Source organism: Palaemon carinicauda, chromosome 30 (assembly GCF_036898095.1).
Source record: "Palaemon carinicauda isolate YSFRI2023 chromosome 30, ASM3689809v2, whole genome shotgun sequence".
Classification (NCBI taxonomy): Eukaryota; Metazoa; Arthropoda; class Malacostraca; order Decapoda; family Palaemonidae; genus Palaemon; species Palaemon carinicauda.
In genome coordinates, this window is record NC_090754.1 from 31985292 (window position 1) to 32002791 (window position 17500).

The window sequence follows — 17500 nt, forward strand, 5'->3', positions numbered from 1 at the left end:
CTAACAGGACAATGCTTAACCGGACTGACCATATATACATACGATCATCGGTTAAGTCCCATCTCCACCCAAGCTGGGACCAGGTAGGGTCAGAAAATGGCTGCTGATAACGCAGCAGGTAGACATATAGGCTCCTTTCAAATCCCCGATCTTAGCTCGCAAGGATGGCAAGGTTGTTTAGACTACCAGAAATTATCGAGCTTGAGCGGGTCTCGAACCCCAGTCAAGCAGATCACTAGGCAGGGACGTTTCCAATGGGCCACTACAGTATTCTATTCAATACCCATCATTTCCTCTTTTTTTTCTTCTAGTTATTAATAATAATAATAATAATATTATTATTGTTGTTGTTGTTGTTGTTGTTGTCATTACTATCATTATTATTACTAATATTATTATTATTATTATTATTATTATTATTATTATTATTATTATTATTATTATTATGTTGTCATTATTATTATTATTATTATTATTATTATTATTATTAGTATCATTATTATTATTATTATTATTATTATTATTATTATTATTATTATTATTATTATTATCGATCTAATCAATATTACATTAACAATAATACCGACTACAAAAGTCACCAAAATAACCATACAGAATAAATCATCAATACTAATATAACGACAACGATGATAGTATGGATATCGTGGGTGATATAACTTATATAAACGTTATTTAATATAGACCTTATTCTTTGAGAAATCCTTCCCAGTGAAGCATGGTCGTTATCCTGAAAAATCCATTAAAACTTTAGCCTGGGAAGAAAATTATATAGGGAGCGGAGGCCAGAGGAGTATTCAGTGGAGATTCTTTTTTTTTTTTTTTTTTTTTTTTTTTTTTTTTTTTTTTTTTTTTTTTTTTTTTTATACGGCCTTTTTAAGGTATCTGAAGAAGCAATGGTATATTCTCTTTTCAGATATATATATATATATATATATATATATATATATATATATATATATATATATATATATGAAAAGGGAATATATCATTGCCCTTCTTCAGACACCTTAAAATATGCCGTATATACAAATGATATATTCCCTTTTCATATACTGTATATATATATATATATATATATATATATATATATATATATATATATATATATATATATATATATACATATATATATATATATATATGTGTGTGTATGTGTGTGTGTGTGTATGTGTGTGTGTGTGGAGGGGGTGTATCTGAAACTGACTTTTGGTAACAAAAAAACAACAAAGAATAAAAAGTGAAACACTAACCTTCTGGATAAATCTCAACAAGTTGGGAAACCTTATTTAGTTATTGCACGGCTCTCAAAAACACTAATATTAATCCTAATGATTCTCGTTAATTATATCAATTACTTGTCTCTCTTGGCACTGAATAAAAGACTTCTCTTAAGAAATATTAAACTTGATAGCACCAAAAAAAGTACTGAATACATCGAACGCAGAGGAGGGTAAATAAAATGTAAATTGTATTAGTTTGTGTGAAATGAGGAGAGATGGAGAAAACGCTGTCTTTGCCATTGTTAATTACCCGAAACAAGTTCTAGGATCAATCGTCACCATTTGTCCATGAGGGACACCACTGACCATTTTCGCTAATTGTGAGGACCAATCAATCTGCTTCTAGACGAGAGAGAGAGAGAGAGAGAGAGAGAGAGAGAGAGAGAGAGAGAGAGAGAGAGAGAGAGAGAGAGAGAAATGTTGACTCCCATTACAATAATTCTACCATAATTATTGTAATGGGAGTCAACATTCCCCCTCTCTCTCTCTCTCTCTCTCTCTCTCTCTCTCTCTCTCTCTCTCTCTCTCTCTCTCTCTCTCTCTCTCTCTCTCTTTCTTTTGTCTAGAAGCAGATTAATTGGAAACCACAGACTAGCAAGTTCAAAATTACCTGTTTATGTAGGTATATATATATATTTATCTATATATATATATATATATATATATATATATATATATATATATATATATATATATATATATATATATGTATACATATCCTGTTGCACTCGGAGGGAGAGGATGTACTCATACCCTAGTAAAGAGCAACTCCGAGAGGCACAATCGGAAGCCATATTCTCCCACATATTGCCGAAAGAGCTCGTTGTAGTTAGGAAAGTGGGCGGGGGGTGGGGGGGGGAAGGGTCTAATCTGTGTGTGTGCGTTTGCGTGAGCATGTGTGTGCATATCGATAATTTTAGACGGGTCACGCACACTAGTAAGTGATAGAGTATAGTAGGGTAAGGCAATTTTGGACAAGTAAGGCAAATATTGGACAGATACAATATCTCTAAAACTATTTATAATTTTCGAAAACTATAATGCTATTAGAAATTGTCCAACCTTCTACTTTATGAATGTTAGTATGTCTGGTTTTTAAAAAGTATTAAGTACCCCTACATAAATTGTTGAATATGGGTGTCCAATAATTGCCTCCCCTTCATTTTAGGGTTTCTCAGGAATAATACATGAAATTATTTTTTCTAAAAAAAAATTAGTGGATGATGCTAAAGGAAGTTTTAAAATAAAAAATGAATGAAAAAATATGGCATATCTAGTGTCCAATTTTGCCTCGCCTTGAAAAATGGTAAGGCAATTTTGGACACTTAATTTATAAAAGTATCAATTCATAATGTTAAGCTATTAATAATAGATTTTGTAAACTATCTATCTATCTATCTATATATATATATATATATATATATATATATATATATATATATATATATATATATATATATATATATATATATATATATATATATATATATATTCTTAATACTTTTAACTAAAAATATAGATAAATGATAGTTCTTTGAAAATATTTTCTATCATTTATTTCAATAGAAAATCATATTGATTTATAAGAAAATAAAAAAGAAAAAGTTTTCTTTTCATAGAAAATGATAATCAAACCTATTACTAATGAGAAAATAAGGACAAGTACAAAATTGGAAATAAAGGTAAACAATTCAATATATACTGTAGCCATATACGTGACAGTTTAAATGCTTGAATATATGACGGGTCTATTTAATTCAACCGAATGCTCAAAGAACAGCTTCAGTTCTTTTAAATATGGCACTAAATAAATTTTTTGAGGCATGGGTTCCATAAATAAAGGACCATTAATTCCATCTGTAATTTGAAAAAGGTATGTATCCGTTTGGTGCTCTGGATACTCCTCTACTTCTAATGCCCGGCAGTTGATCTTACTGGAATATGTATGGACCGGCAGGGGTCACTTGCCTTATTTAGATAGGCGCTGCGCATCACTAAAAAACTGGCTATTCTTTGATGAATTTAGTCTATGAATCCTCTATGGATTTAGTCAGTCTATGGAAAGCGAAAATGAAAGAATTGCCCCAGTCCCGGCCGTAGTGGGTTGCTAAGAAACTCCCGGTTTGAAAATACTAAAGAAAATTGAAAATTGGTAATTGAAATGTTAGAACCATGAATCAAACTGGGAAGTTACAGCTAGTAGAGAATGAATTTATGAAATATAGTTTGGATATCTTGGCCCTAAGGAACAGATGGAGTTAAAAGAGAAGGGGTAGGAATAATGGTGATGACACCAAGAGCAGAAAAGGCATTAACCAAATGGAGAGGTGTAGGTAGCAGATTGTTACTTACAAAAATTATTATTATTATTATTATTATTATTATTATTATTATTATTATTATTATCATTATAATTATCATTATCATCATTATTATTATTATATTATTATTATGATTATTATGAGTTATTAGGGCCTACTGAAACCAGAGAAAAAGAGAATTTTTCGCGTGGCGTAAACGGCTTCGGAAGAAAATCTTCGTCGATCTCAAAATGGCTTCAGAAGAAATAGCCGTAGACTTAGCATAGAGTTCTAAATGACTCAAGAACGGAATCTTCCCGGAGCAGTAGATCAAATCACAGTTCATTATTATTAATCATTATCATTATTATTATTAAGCATCATTATTCTTATTATTAATCATCATCAAATTATTATTATTATTATTATTATTATTATTATTATTATTATTATTATTATTATTATTATTATTAATCATCATCATTATTATCATTATTATTAATCATCCTTAATCATCATTATTATTAATCATTAATCATTAATTATTATTACTACTACTACTACTACTACTACTACTACTACTATTATTATTATTACTACTACTACTACTACTACTACTACTACTACTACTACTATTATCACTATTATTATTATTATTACTACTACTACTATTACTACTATCATTATTATTATTACTATTATTATTAATAAGGGCCTATTGAAACCAGAGAAAAAGATAATTTTTCGCGAGTTCTAAATGGCTTCGGAAGAAAATCGTGGTTCTCCAAATCGATTCAGAAGAAATTACCATAGACTTAGCATGGAATTCTGAATGATTCCACATGCGAATCTGAACGACTTCGAAAGAAAACCCTGAATCTCCAGATGTCTTTAGAAGAAATAGCCGTAGACTTAGCATAGAGTTCTGAATGTGTCCAGAACGGAATCTTCACGGAGCTGTAAAACAAATCACGTAATTTATTATTATTATTATTATTATCATTATTATTAGGGCCTATTGAAACCTGAGAAAAAAAGCGAATTTTTCGCAAGTCCTAAACGGCGTCTGGAGAAATTCTTCGTGCCTCTCCAAAAGAATTCAGAAGAAATTTCCATAGACTTAGCATGGAATTCTGAATGATTCCAGAAATCTCTGAACGATTTCGGAAGAAAATCTTCCTGAATCTCCTCTCCAAATGACTTCAGAAGATATAGCCGTAGACTTAGCATAGAGTTCAGAATGACTCCAGAACGGAACCTTCCCGGAGCAGTTCTGAACGGCTCCGCCCCGGATTCCAAAAGACTTCTGAAGACCTGATCTCTCTCTCTTTTTTTTTTCTTAAACATACCTTGCAACACCTCACGATCTGTATGCACTGTAGCTATGGAAGTTTACGCAGTGAACATTGGGAGGAGGATTTTACTTTACTCACAGAACTCGCGTTCTGGCGGAACAGCTAACTGACTGTGAGAATTTTGTTACAACTACAGAATGAATTGGAGGCTATTCGGAACACCTTCATCTACAGATAGTTTGGATAGGTGTTGCCGAAGTTGGTGAGCTTTGAAGATCATAATGTAAGCGCCTTGAAGGATAATTTGCTTGCGGTTTAGCGACGATGTCCTATAATTGAATTGCATTGGTGCAAAGCGGTGAGCGACGTATGTTTCTTCAAAATTCGGCATTGAAGATAGAACATATCAGGACGGCATTGGTAAATATACTGTGTTGCTCTTCGTTGACTTTAGTATGATGGCGTTTAGTGTATGCCGAGAAATCAATGGCATCCATGTCTTTACCCATCGCCCGTATAGGTAAAGACATGAAAGCCATCGATTTCTCCGAGGAATCTGACGAACCGAGGACAGACAGCACTGAAATGCCTCTTGAAATCTCAAAGGAGACTGGCAAACTAAGCAAAGAAGATCTTGAAAAACTATAAAAGACAGAAGAGAATAGAGAAGGGAAGCCTTTATATGAAAAAGTATAAAAAATAGCCTTTAATTATAAAGGTAAGTCACCTAAAAATTAAGGTCAAATAGCCTCTACTATTAGCGGTTAGTCGCCTTAAAACAGAGGCCTCAAAGAGCCTCTAGTGCTAGAAATAAAGCACCCAAAATAAAGGTCAAAGAGCTTTTAATGTTAGAGGTAAGGGCATTAAAATAAAGGTCAAAGAAACTCTAATGCTAAAGTATAGCACCTCAAAATAGAGGTCAAAGAACCTCTAATGCTAAAAGTAAGGAGCCTCAAAATAGAGGTCAAAGAGACTATAATGCTAAAAGTAAGGAGCCTCAAAATAGAGGTCAAAGAACCTCTAATGCTAAAAGTATGGAGCCTCAAATTAGAGGTCAAAGAGCCTCTAATGCTAAAAGTAAAGAGCCTCAAAATAGAGGTCCAAGAGCCTCCAATGCTAAAAGTAAGGAGCCTCAAAATAGAGGTCAAAGACCCTCTAATGCAGGAGATACTGCACCTCAAAATCGAAGTCAAAGACCCTCTAATGCTAAAAGTAAGGAGCCTCAAAACAGAGGTCAAAGACCCTCTAATGCCTAACGTAAGAAGCCTCAAAATAGAGGTCAAAGAGCCTCTAATGCTAAAAGTAAGGAGCTTAAAAATAGAGGTCAAAGACCCTCTAATACTAAAAGTAACGAGCCTCAAAATAGAGGTCAAAGACCCTCTAATGCTCAAAGTAAGGAGCCTCAAAATAGAGGTCAAAGAACCTCTAATGCTAAACATAAGAAGCCTCAAAATAGAGGTCAAAGACTCTCTAATGCTAAAAGTAAGAAGCCTCAAAATAGAGGTCAAAGAGACTCTAATGCTAAAATTAATGAGCCTCAAAACAGAGGTTAAAGAGCCTCTAATGCTAAAAGTATGGAGCCTCAAATTAGAGGTCAAAGAGCCTTTAATGCTAAAAGTAAGGAGCCTCAAAATAGAGGTCCAAGAGCCTCTAATGCTAAAAGTAAGAAGCCTTAAAATAGAGGTCAAAGACCCTCTAATGCAGGAGATACTGCACCTCAAAATTGAGGTCGAAGACCCTCTAATGCTAAAAGTAAGAAGCCTCAACATAGAAGACAAAGAGCCTCTAATGCTAAAATTAAGGAGCCTCAAAACAGAGGTTAAAGAGCCTCTAATGCTAAAAGTATGAAGCCTCAAATTAGAGGTCAAAGAGCCTCTAATGCTAAAAGTAAGGAGCCTCAAAATGGAGGTCAAAGACCCTCTAATGCTAAAATTAAGGAGCCTTAAAATAGAGGTCAAAGACCCTCTAATGCTAAACGTAAGGAGCCTCAAAATAGAGATAAAAAACCCTCTGCTAAAAGTAAGAAGCCTCAAAACAGAGGTCAAAGAGACTCTGAAGCTAGAAGTAAGGAGCCTCAAATAGAGGTCAAAGACCCTCTAATGCTAAACGTAAGGAGCCTTAAAATAGAGGTCAAAGACCCTCAAATGGTTGAAGTAAGGAGCCTCAAAATAGAAGTCAAAGACCCTCTAATGATAAAAGTAAGTATCCTCAAAATAGAGGTCAACGAGACTCTAATGCTGAAAGTGAGCATTCTCAAAATAGAGGTCAAAGACCCTCTAATGCTAAACGTAATAAGCCTCAAAATAGAGATCAAAGACCCTCTAATGCTCAAAGTAAGAAGCCTCAAAATCGAGGTCAAAGAGCCTCTAATGCTTCAAGTAATGAGCCTAAAAATAGAGGTGAAAGAGCCTCTAATGCTAAAAGTAAGGAGCCTCAAACAAAGAGCCTCTAATGCTAAAAGTAAGGAGCCTGAAAATAGAGGTCAAAGAGCCTCTAATGCTAAAAGTAAGGAGCCTCAAAATAGAGGTCAAAGAGCCTCTAATGCTAAAAGTAAGGAGCCTCAAAATAGAGGTCAAAGACCCTCTAATGCAGGAGATACTGCACCTCAAAATCGAGGTCAAAGACCCTCTAATGCTAAAAGTAAGGAGCCTCAAAATAGGGGTTAAAGAGCCTCTAACGCAAAAAGTAAGGAGCCTCAAAATAGGTCAAAGAGCCTATAATGTTAAATGTAAGGAGCCTCAAAGCCAAGGTCAAAGAGCCTCTAATGCTAAAAGTAAAGAGCCTCAAAATAGAGGTCAAAAAGACTCTAATGCTAGAAGTGAGCAGTCTCAAAATAGAGGTCAAAGAGCCTCTAATGCTAAAATGAGTCTCAAAATAGAGGTCAAAGAGCCTCTTATGATAAAAGTAAGGACCCTTAAAATAAGAGGTCAAATAGACTCTAATGCTAAAAGTAAAGACCCTTAAAATAAGAGGTCAAAGAGCCTCTAATACTAAAAGTAAGGAGCCTCAAAATAGAGGTCAAAGAGACTCTAATACTAAAAGTGAGCAGTCACAAAATAGAGGTCAAAGAGCCTCTAATGCTAAAAGTAAGGACCCTTAAAATAAGAGGTCAAAGAGCCTTTAATGCTAAAAGTAAGGAGCCTCAAAATAGAGGTCAAAGACCCTCTAATGCTATAAGTATGGAGCCTCAAAATAGAGGTCAAAGACCCTCTAATGCTAAAGGTAAGGAGCCTCAAAATAGAGGTCAAAGACCCTCTAATGCTAAACGTAAGGAGCCTCAAAATAGAGATCAAAGACCCTCTAATGCTAAAAGTAAGGATCCTCAAAACAGAGGTCAAAGAGACTTTAATGCTCAAAGTAAGGAGCCTCAAAATAGAGGTCAAAGACCCTCTAATGCTAAACGTATGGAGCCTCAAAATAGAGGTCAAAGACCCTCAAATGCTAACAGTAAGGAGCCTCAAAATAGAGGTCGAAGACCCTCTATGCTAAAAGTAAGTATCCTCAAAATAGAGGTCAAAGAGACTCTAATGCTGAAAGTGGGCAGTCTTAAAATAGAGCAATGAACCTCAAAATAGAGGTCAAAGACCCTCTAATGCTAAACGTAAGGAGCCTCAAAATAGAGGTCAAAGACCCTCTAATGCTAAGAGTAATGAGCCTCAAAATAGAGGTCAAAGACCCTCTAATGCTAAAAGTAAGGAGCCTCAAAATAGAGGTCAAAGACCCTCTAATGCTAAATATAAGAAGCCTCAAAGTAGAGGTCAAAGAGACTCTAATGCTAAAAGTGAGCAGTCTCAAAATAGAGGTCCAAGAGCCTCTAATGCCAAATGTAAGGAGCCTCAAAATAGAGGTTAAAGACCCTCTAATGCTCAAAGTAAGGAGCCTCAAAATAGAGGTCAAAGACCCTTTAATGCTAAAAGTAAGGAGCCTCAATATAGAGGTTAAAGAGCCTCTAATGCTAAAAGTAAGAAGCCTCAAAATAGAGGTCAAAGAACCTCTAATGCTAAACATAAGAAGCCTCAAAATAGAGGTCAAAGAGAATCTAATGCTAAAAGTGAGCAGTCTCAAAATAGAGGTCAAAGAGCCTCTAATGCTAAACGTAAGGAGCCTCAAAATAGATGTTAAAGAGCCTCTGATGCTAAAAGTAAGAAGCCTCAAAATGGAGGTCAAAGACCCTCTAATGCTAAAAGTAAGGAGCCTCAAAATAGAGGTCAAAGAGCCTCTAATGCTAAAAGTATGAAGCCTCAAATAAGAGGTCAAAGAGCCTCTAATGCTAAAAGTGAGGAGCCTCAAAATGGAGGTCAAAGACCCTCTAATGCTAAAAGTAAGGAGCCTTAAAATAGAGGTCAAAGACCCTCTAATGCTAAACGTAAGGAGCCTCAAAATAGAGATCAAAGACCCTCTGCTAAAATTAAGGAGCCTCAAAACAGAGGTCAAAGAGACTCTAAAGCTAGAAGTAAGGAGCCTCAAAATAGAGGTCAAAGACCCTCTAATGCTAAACGTAAGGAGCCTTAAAATAGAGGTCAAAGACCCTCAAATGGTTAAAGTAAGGAGCCTCAAAATAGAAGTCAAAGACCCTCTAATGATAAAAGTAAGTATCCTCAAAATAGAGGTCAACGAGACTCTACTGCTGAAAGTGAGCATGTTCAAAATAGAGGTCAAAGACCCTCTAATGCTAAACGTAAGGAGCCTCAAAATGGAGATCAAAGACCCTCTAATGCTAAACGTAAGAAGCCTTAGAATCGAGGTCAAAGAGCCGCTAATGCTTCAAGTATGGAGCCTAAAAATAGAGGTGAAAGAGCCTCTAATGCTAAAAGTAAGGAGCCTCAAACAAAGAGCCTCTAATGCTAAAAGTAAGGAGCCTGAAAATAGAGGTCAAAGAGCCTCTAATGCTAAAAGTAAGGAGCCTCAAAATAGAGGTCAAAGAGCCTCTAATGCTAAAAGTAAGAAGCCTCAAAATAGAGGTCAAAGAGACTCTAATGCTAAAATTAAGGAGCCTCAAAATAGAGGTCAAAGAGCCTCTAATGCTAAAAGTATGGAGCCTCAAATTAGAGGTCAAAGACCCTCTAATGCTAAAAGTAAGGAGCCTCAAAATAGAGGTCAAAGACCCTATAATGCAGGAGATACTGCACCTCAAAATCGAGGTCAAAGACCCTCTAATGCTAAAAGTAAGAAGCCTCAAAATAGAGGTCAAAGAGCCTCTAATGCTAAAATAAGGAGCCTCAAAATAGAGGTCAAAGAGCCTCTAATGCTAAAAGTATGAAGCCTCAAATTAGAGGTCAAAGAGCCTCTAATGCTAAAAGTAAGGAGCCTCAAAATGGAGGTCAAAGACCCTCTAATGCTAAAAGTAAGGACCCTTAAAATAAGAGGTCAAAGAGCCTTTAATGCTAAAAGTAAGGAGCCTCAAAATAGAGGTCAAAGACCCTCTAATGCTATAAGTATGGAGCCTCAAAATAGAGGTCAAAGACCCTCTAATGCTAAAAGTAAGGAGCCTCAAAATAGATGTCAAAGAACCTCTAATGCTAAACATAAGAAGCCTCAAAATAGAGGTCAAAGACCCTCTAATGCTAAAAATAAGAAGCCTCAAAATAGAGGTCAAAGAGACTCTAATGCTAAAATTAAGGAGCCTCAAAATAGAGGTCAAAGAGCCTCTAATGCTAAAAGTATGGAGCCTCAAATTAGAGGTCAAAGAGCCTCTAATGCTAAAAGTAAGGAGCCTCAAAATGGAGGTCAAAGACCCTTTAATGCTAAAAGTAAGGAGCCTTAAAATAGAGGTCAAAGACCCTCTAATGCTAAACGTAAGGAGCCTCAAAATAGAGATCAAAGACCCTCTGCTAAAAGTAAGGAGCCTCAAAACAGAGGTCAAAGATACTCTAAAGCTAGAAGTAAGGAGCCTCAAAAAAGAGGTCAAAGACCCTCTAATGCTAAACGTAAGGAGCCTTAAAATAGAGGTCAAAGACCCTCAAATGGTTAAAGTAAGGAGCCTCAAAATAGAAGTCAAAGACCCTCTAATAATAAAAGTAAGTATCCTCAAAATAGAGGTCAACGAGACTCTAATGCTGAAAGTGAGCATTCTCAAAATAGAGGTCAAAGACCCTCTAATGCTAAACGTAAGGAGCCTAAAAATGGAAATCAAAGACCCTCTAATGCTAAACGTAAGAAGCCTCAAAATCGAGGTCAAAGAGCCTCTAATGCTTCAAGTAAAGAGCCTAAAAATAGAGGTGAAAGAGCCTCTAATGCTAAAGAGCTAAGGAGCCTCAAACAAAGAGCCTCTAATGCTAAAAGTAAGGAGCCTGAAAATAGAGGTCAAAGAGCCTCTAATGCTAAAAGTAAGGAGCCTCAAAATAGAGGTCAAAGAGCCTCTAATGCTAAAAGTAAGGAGCCTCAAAATAGAGGTCAAAGAGAATCTAATGCAGGAGATACTGCACCTCAAAATCGAGGTCAAAGACCCTCTAATGCTAAAAGTAAGGAGTCTCAAAATAGAGGTTAAAGAGCCTCTAACGCAAAAAGTAAGGAGCCTCAAAATAGGTCAAAGAGCCTATAATGTTAAATGTAAGGAGCCTCAAAGCCAAGGTCAAAGAGCCTCTAATGCTAAAAGTAAAGAGCCTCAAAATAGAGGTCAAAAAGACTTTAATGCTAGAAGTGAGCAGTCTCAAAATAGAGGTCAAAGACCCTCTAATGCTAAAATGAGTCTCAAAATAGAGGTCAAAGAGCCTCTAATGCTAAAAGTAAGGACCCTTAAAATAAGAGGTTAAAGAGCCTCTAATGCTAAAAGTAAGGACCCTTAAAATAAGAGGTCAAAGAGCCTCTAATACTAAAAGTAAGGAGCCTCAAAATAGAGGTCAAAGAGACTCTAATACTAAAAGTGAGCAGTCACAAAATAGAGGTCAAAGAGCCTCTAATGCTAAAATTAAGGACCCTTAAAATAAGAGGTCAAAGAGCCTTTAATGCTCAAAGTAAGGAGCCTCAAAATAGAGGTCAAAGAGAATCTAATGCTATAAGTATGGAGCCTCAAAATAGAGGTCAAAGACCCTCTAATGCTAAAAGTAAGGAGCCTCAAAATAGAGGTCAAAGAGACTTTAATGCTCAAAGTAAGGAGCCTCAAAATAGAGGTCAAATACCCTGTAATGCTAAACGTATGGAGCCTCAAAATAGAGGTCAAAGACCCTCAAATGCTAAAAGTAAGGAGCCTAAAAATAGAGGTCAAAGACCCTCTAATGCTAAAAGTAAGGAGCCTCAAAATAGAGGTCAAAGAGACTTTAATGCTCAAAGTAAGAAGCCTCAAAATAGAGGTCAAATACCCTGTAATGCTAAACGTATGGAGCCTCAAAATAGAGGTCAAAGACCCTCAAATGCTAAAAGTAAGGAGCCTCAAAATAGAGGTCAAAGACCCTCTAATGCTAAAAGTAATTATCCTCAAAATAGAGGTCAAAGAGACTCTAATGCTGAAAGTGAGCAGTTTTAAAATAGAGGTCAAAGACCCTCTAATGCTAAGAGTAATGAGCCTCAAAATAGAGGTCAAAGACCCTCTAATGCTAAAAGTAAGGAGCCTCAAAATAGAGGTCAAAGACCCTCTAATGCTAAAAGTAAGGAGCCTTAAAATAAAGGTCAAAGAGACTCTAATGCTAAAAGTGAGCGGTCTCAAAATAGAGGTCCAAGAGCCTCTAATGCCAAATGTAAGGAGCCTCAAAATAGAGGTTAAAGACCCTCTAATGCTCTAAGTAAGGAGCCTCAAAATAGAGGTCAAAGACCCTTTAATGCTAAAAGTAAGGAGCCTCAATATAGAGGTTAAAGAGCCTCTAATGCTAAAAGTAAGGAGCCTCAAAATAGAGGTCAAAGAACCTCTAATGCTAAACATAAGAAGCCTCAAAATAGAGGTCAAAGAGAATCTAATGCTAAAAGTGAGCAGTCTCAAAATAGAGGTCAAAGAGCCTCTAATGCTAAACGTAAGGAGCCTCAAAATAGAGGTTAAAGAGCCTCTAATGCTAAAAGTAAGTAGCCTCAAAATGGAGGTCAAAGACCCTCTAATGCTAAAAGTAAGGAGCCTCAAAATAGAGGTCAAAGAGCCTCTAATGCTAGAGATAAAGCACTTAAAATTAGAGATCAAAGAAAATATAATACTAAGATTATAATACCTCAAAATAGAGGTCATAGAGCCCTTAATACTAAAGGTATGGCACCTCAAAATAGAGCTTAAATATCCTCTAATGTTAGAAGTATGGCACCTTAAAGTAAAAGGTCAAAGAGCCTCTAATGCTAGAGGTAAGGTACCTCAAAATAGAGGCCAAATAGTCTGGCCTATTCTTTGTATATTCACCCCACGCATTGGTTTCCTGGGCGCCAGCGCTTTTCTGCGCCTTCACCAAAAACTGTGCTTCAGCAGAAACTGAGCACCAGCAGCATACTGTGCGCCAACGCTCCAGTATTCTCCTTCGCACTCGCGCGAGAGGCAAAAAGAATGAAAACTTTTTGACAGGTTAAAATTGCCCCCTTCCCCTCCCCGCAACCGCATGACAGCATGCCCGCCGGGCAAAAAGGGAAGAGGCTTCACAGAAGGGTTCAAGATCCCGAAGATTCCATCTTCCAAGGCGAATCAAATGATTCCCCTGAAGAAATGAAAGATGAAGACTGTGAAGAACTGCAGAGTATAATAGGTGAGAACCTAGAGAGATATGAAAATTGTGATTAATGACTTCAATGCTAAAGTTGGAAGGAATAATCAAGGGATAGAAAATGTGATGGGTGTTGAGGTTCTTGGCGAAGTTGCAAATGAAAATGGGGCACATTTTATAAGTTATTGTTCAACAAACAATCTTTTTACTGGAGGTACTCTTTTCCAGCACAAGGAGGTCCAGAAATATACAAGGACTTCACCATGTGGCAATTACAAATATCAAATAGATCACATAGCCATTGATAAAGAGAGAAGGAGGACTCTGGGAAATGTGACAAGCTATAGAGGTGCAGTTATTGGTAGTGATCACCAGCTCCCCATTGCCACACAAATATTAAAACTGAGAGAACCCAACAGAAATGTAGATAGAATACCTAAGTTTGATACAACTAAGCTTCTAGAGCATGAGCACAGAAATCTTTGTAACTGAATGTAGGAATCAATTTACAGTCTTAAGAGACTTTAAGAGACGAAGTTTTGGGGACATGCAGTTACAAGGAGAAAACCATGGATATCAAATGATACTTGGGATACTATAAAAAGAAGACAAAGACAGAAATTGATTTCTTAAAGTTTTCGAGGAAGTAATGAAAATTACAAGGTAGAGCATGGCAAGTATTTCAGTATTGATTGTGAGGTCAAAAGAAATATCAGGAATGATTGGAGAGAATATTTAGACAGGAAAGCAGATGAGGCTGACAAAGCTATGAATTCAGGGAGCGGCTTTGTTGTAGGAATTGCTCTTGGAATTATTAATGAAATCTCTACGGGAAAAAAAGAAGCATATACCCATCAAAAAGAAAGATGGATCTGTTATAACAAAAGAACATGAAGAAAAGTAACGTTGGATTGAACACTTTAGTGAGGTCATGAATAGGAAATATGAAGGGAATAATTTGGTTGATATACCTGAAACTGATGAAGACCTTCATGTGCCCATGAATGAATTAGGTGTGTTTGAAGTCGAAGCTATTCTTAAAAAAAAACTCAAAAGATGGAAAGCCCCTGGATACGAAGGAATAACTGCCGAGATGATATTGCCTGAAATTGAGGTGACTCCCAGATTACCTACAAGATTATTTTGTAGAATGTGGCGTGAAGAGGCAAAGCCTTATGTTTGGGAGCTAGGAGTGCTGGTGAAAATGATAAAAAAAAAAGATCTGACTGATTGCAATCATTACAGAGGCATCACACTTACGTCAGTTGTCATGAAAATATATAAAATGCTCATTCTAAAGAGACTAGAGAGAAAGATTGATGAAAAGTTGAGAGATGAACAAGCAGGATTTAGAAAAGGTAGAAGTTGTACTGACCAAATTTTCATTTAAGACATGTGGTACAGCAATATGTAGAATATAGAATTCCACTTTTGATGGTATATGTGGGCTATGAAAAAGCTTTTGATTATGTGCTCTGGCAAATTTTGTGGAGAGTCCTGCGACATTATGCAGTTCCTCTCAAATATGTAAATTTAATTGTCTGTTCATAAGCATAGCAAATGCAAAGTTAATGTTAGTGGCGTCTTATCAAACGAATTTCCAGTGAAAAGTGGAGTACTCTAAGGGAAAGTGTTGTTACCTATGTTGTTTATCCTCCTCATAGATTTTGTAATGCATAGATCGGTTGGGGATGGTGGAGAAGGATTGGACTGGATTGGTAACAGAAAATTAGGAGACCTATAGTATGCTGATGACGCTGTCCTAATTAGCAGAACACCATAGGGCCTGGAAAGCTTGCTTACTAGAATGCAGGAAAAATCATATAAGGTTGGGCTCGAGATAAATAGAAGAAAGACAGATGATGAGAACGGAATATGCAATGGAAGATGAAATATCTTTGGAAGGATAAAGGATTAATGAGGTAGAATTGTTTAAATATTTAGGAACTATGATATCTAATATAGGAGCTTTAGAATTTGAGTTTAATGAAAGATTGAAAAAAGCAAATCAGAGGATGGCTAGGTTAAGTCAAATTTGGAAATCAGGTCGCCTAAAATTACATATAATAATCAGGCTATATATCAGTTTAGTGAGATCGGTGTTACTGTATGGTCGTGAATCATGGTATATTAATGAAACTCATTTTGTAGATTTGAGAACAAAGCCCTCAGAAGAATATTGGGTGTTAAATGACAGGACAGGATTAGAAATTAAACTAAGAGAGATTACTCGAGCGCCACATGTGGATGAGATCATGGTGAGGGGTAGATGGAGATGGTTTGGGGATACTCTTTGTTCTCCCTAAGAGACATTAGTTCAACAAACTTTAAACTGGCCTCCACAAGGCACTAGAAGAGTTGGAAGACTCAGGACTATAAAGCATGAAGTAGGATATTGTGATTGGAGAAGTATTGAATTAAAAGCTGAAGATAGAGACGATTAGCGAAATCTAATTGAGGCCCTTTGCGTCAATAGGCGTGGGAGGAGTTGATGATGATATGTGGGCAGTGGCTTCAAGCATCTAGCTCAAGGCGAGTCACTTCGCTCCTTCTTCCTCTAAAAACCCTTTTGTTGCTCTGCCAATGCAAAATAATGGACGATCCTTAATATCTTCCAAAATAATTTTAATTTCTTTTTTATTTCTTTTATTTTAGGTATAAATAAATCCTTATCATTCACTATCGGGACTATCCTAGCAGTTCAATTATCACTATTTATTACCCTGGTCAATTTAGATTTTTTTGTATTTACGTTAGTGTTTGCAGATATTTTTTCTTAAAGAATCGAGAGATATCTGGTTGCTTTGTATTTCCATGATTTGTCATGTTTCTATCTCTCTTTGTGTTTTTCAGATAGTAAGGCAAAATTGGACAGTTTTCAAAACCATGGTCAGGCAAAACTGGACAGGCAAACTTCTCATTTTTTTCTTGGCGAGGGAAAATTGGACAATCTTGGATTACGGACACAAAAATTTATGTAAGTCTATAATTTTTTTCTGGCATATTTATATTGATAGGGACCACAAATTGTCATAGTTTGCCCAACTGAGCGTTGGCGCTTAACGGAGATACAGACGTGTCCAAAATTGCCCCACTGTCCAAAATTGCCTCGCCTCTGAGATATTTTTTTTATTACAGTAATACGAGAATTTCTAATTCTTTGAGGATTATGAAACAAGTCATTTTTTTAGATGAGACCTCCCTCTCTTGAAAACATGTTTGGTATTTGGTCATAAATTATTAATATAGATTTTGTACAAAGGTTACTAAAAAGGTGTCCAAAATTGCCTCACCCTACTATAATGGTAATCAATTGCCATTAAAAATGTTGCTTAAAAATTAACATCTTAAAAACAAGAAAATTATTCGCAGAAGCAACTGATATTCTGCTCACTAGGAAATGTTTACCCAAAGTATAATTTGATAAAAGACAAAGACAAAGGCAAGGACAAAACTTCTGTCGAAAGAACCTTACTGCTGTGGCCAAATGGTCTTCATGTAATATTCAAGGCAGAAAAGAATGTTCTGCAGTTTATTTTTACGGGTACACCAGATGTCTGATCGATTCATTATTTACACTGATTTCTGACTCTTTGATGTTCTTGATGTCATAATGTGTCCAGTTCCTAGTCCTCTAGCAAACTTCCATTGCTAGATATGCGTTAAAGGAGACGTATTAGATCTAGGGAATTGGTGAGAGTTGAGGAAAATGCATGAAAACAAAGAAATCTCAGTTGGTTCAAAAGGTCTTTGAGAGCTAAGAAACCGCTACGAGTTACGAAAAAAGAGACCTAAGAAACACATAAGTGAATGAAAGAAATTCTGAGTGGTATAAAACTCTGTAATTGAAATTAATTATCGTTATTATTATCACTAGCTAACCCACAACCTTAGTTGGAAAAGCAGGATGATATAAGCCTAGGGGCTCCAACAAGGAAAATAGCCCAGTGAGGAAAGGGAATAAGGAAACATAGAATCGAGTACCTGATTGTACC